A 3,389-nucleotide genomic window follows, 5' to 3' on the forward strand; every position below is an offset into this window, starting at 1 on the left:
TTTAAAATAGTTTGATCAACATCTTATTCCAGCCTATTAGGAGATGTTGGTAATGTTTCATGCTTCCATTTATTTTCCATCTTCTATGTAGTGCGAAAAGTAAGAATTCGTTCAAAGAATTTGAACAAACAAGATCTCAGTGTTTTTCGTAACACCTTAGCAGATGGAGAAAGCAATAGAATGACACCAAAGCACAATAATGGTATCATTCTTACTCCATTATGAGATGTATCATACCTTTTTATAATTGTGCCATCAATTTGCTTATATCTGTTGTGTTTCAGTTAATCATATAGGCCATCCAATGAGAACTCCTCTATCAAGAACTGATGAACGTGTGTCGCCTAATATATCGTTAAGATCGTCAAGAGGTAAAATTTAGTTGGATTTATTTCACGATTACTATTTTTAACATCTATTAGGCCAGAATTTATAGCGGGGACATGCTTCAGGTAGTATTTCATCTCAGAATTCACGGTTAACACAACAGACGCAAAGTGTTCTGCAGACCTCTCTTGCAAAAAATCTTGGAAGCCACATAATTTGTTCAGAAGAACCTAATGGTATAATTCTTGATATATCTCATTTTTCTGATACATCTGTTAATAAGCTCTTTTTGCTAACTCTTCAGTAACCGAACCCCCTCCAGTAAGCAAAAAGATTTACACTCGCCAAGACACAACATTCAAATTCATGTAAGTTCCAGTACTTGTATCTGCTTTCATGGCCACTTATATTCCTTTACCTATCTTCAATCTTCCCGGTCATGAACAGCAAGCTCAACCTCCAGTGGTTCAAACGACCCAGGCTCAAACATCATATGCTCTTCCTCTACAGGTAATAATTCCTCAAACTCAAACTATTCTTCCTTCTGTTGAAAGACCACCAGTGGTTGATAGGACTGACCATGAAGTTGTAGAACCACAGCTTCAATCCCAGTTCATAGAGCCAAACACAGAGTCACAACCTATCTCAACCTCTCCCCCACTGTCTAAAATGTTGCCTAGAAGGTTAGTAGGAAGTAGTATGTTAGTGGATGTGAATGAACCTTCAGCTCTGCCTCCACCCAAGAAAAGAAAAACATTTACTGAGGCATCTGAAAGCCCATCCTTGTCCTCCCAACAGGACATGGACTTTGAAATGGCCACTGAATAGTTACTAGAGACATTCTCTCAACAGGATGAATCTATTGAAATTCGCCATAGGGTCATGGTATCCTGTACTGAGTCAAGCACAATTCTATTACTCACAATGGAAGCATACAGACCAATAGATGATACTCAAGACACAGAGCGAGGAGTGCACATTGTGTCGGTTACAGTGCCTGCCATAGTTATGGTAGAAGAGCAGTCACATGCTTCTGAGGGAAAATCTGACTCTCAGCCACCTTTAGTAGAGTCATTTTCTCCCCTCCCAGACCAACACCTCTGGCTCCCTCACGGGATTCTCCACTCGCAGATTTATCTGGAGAAAGTGGAGGGTAACTCGGTCAATCTATCCCTGAAGCAATTCAGACATCTATTTCACATGAAAAGATAGGTTTGACTGAGGATCGGTACTCGCGAATTCCCATTGCACCACCACTGACCTCTCTTGAAGAGGCTAGGGTGATTTTAAATGCAGGTACAGAAGATCAGCATCAGGAAGACTCCTCACGAGCAATTATATTGAGAGATACACAAGCACGTGAGTTGAGTGAATCAAACAGGAGAGATATTCAGGTGAGCGCACACACAGACACAAACACTGAAAATCTGTTAGCTCAAATTGCTGATCTCAAGGAACAACTTGCAAAAAGTCTGGCTGAAGCTAAATCATTCAAAGCACAAGTGGTTGAACGGTCTTCTTCTTCCACCTCTGTCAATACTCAGCTGGCTCTCATCAGGACTGAAATATCAGATTTGAAGACATCTGTTGTACCAAAGCTTAACTCAATCCAGGCATCTCCAACGTTATCAGCTGAAGATATTTCAAACTTCTTCTCACTCCATACAAGAATGACTTCTCTTGAAGACTTGGTTGAAATGAATCATTCACTGGATTCCTCCAGATTTCTGAAGATAGAGACGGGTATGGAATATCTGAATGAAGGGATGAAGCACTTGTACTTCATGATCAAAAATTCTCACTGCCCTAATGAAGAACAAAGGACTTTCTTTGAAGGGCCGTCTGGTGGAGGCTCAGGCTCTGGAGGTGAAGGAGGTCATGGAGGATCTAAGGGAAAGTCTGTAGAGGATTCCTCAACTAAGGGGGAGAAGAAAGGGAGAAGTGAAAAGGGAAAAGAAAAAGATTCTTCTGCTGGAGGCACAGGCAAGGCTGATGATGTCTACTATAGTGGAGAACAGGATGACTTTGATATTTTTGACATTCCCACTGAACCAGTCTTGGAAGATAAAGATGGTGTCTTTGAAGCTGAGGAGGTAAGTGATTTTGGAGAATGGGAAGAGGAAGCTCCAGTGGATCCTGTGTTTGAGAAAGAGTTTCAGCAGCAGCAGTCAGAGTTGAAAAGAAAAGAAGCTGAACAAAAAAAGGTATCCCAAATCATTGACATGAGGAAAGACATCCAAAGAACAGAAACTCTTCAAAAGCAACGTCTTCATGACATTAAAGCTAAAGAAAGGAGAAGAGATGTCAGACTGAAGATTGGTGATAAATGGGATGAAGCTAGGAGAGTACTTGATATGCCTCAGCTAAGCACAAACAATGATAGACAGTTTCTACATCTTCTGGACAAGCTGGAGATCTCTAATCCAAACAATGACGTGTACATGAATGCTATAAAGACTGAAGTCTCAAGGATCACAGCTGCCTTTGACAGATCTCTAAATGAAATGAGCATATTTGTATATTGTCAGAGCGAAGGATCTTTCAAAGTATCACTTCATCTATTTGAGAATCGTTCTTTATCAGAGATTTGGGTTCTTCTCAACAAAGTCAAGAGAAGCTCAGAATTGAATGAAGTTCTTCGAGAAAGGCTCAAAGAGCTTGCCAGCAGAGCTAGTCCTCAAGTGGTCAACAATCCTCATCAGGTAAGATTCTTTAAGTCTGACTGTCTTCAAATCTGCCAGCTCGATTCACAATCTCTTAAAGACTACTCAGCTAAGCATCTTGTCTGGATGGAACATCACTTAAGAACTGCTGGATATTCATCCATATTGAAAACTCAAGCAGTTGATCTGATTCAAGCTTATTGTGAAAAGAATATTAAAAGGTACGATCAGTTCAAGAATAAGCTAAAGTCAGTTGGAGTTCAACCAGTCAGACCAGTCAGCTTCACTTCTGAAAAGGATCGTGTCTTTGACAAGGAGTTGCTTGAAGATTTGGAAGAAGGTGAATTCGGAAGAGAAGATAACTGAATTCAATAAGCTCAAAACTTAATGTAATATGAT

Source organism: Apium graveolens, chromosome 7 (genome assembly GCF_009905375.1).
Source record: "Apium graveolens cultivar Ventura chromosome 7, ASM990537v1, whole genome shotgun sequence".
Lineage (NCBI taxonomy): Eukaryota > Viridiplantae > Streptophyta > Magnoliopsida > Apiales > Apiaceae > Apium > Apium graveolens.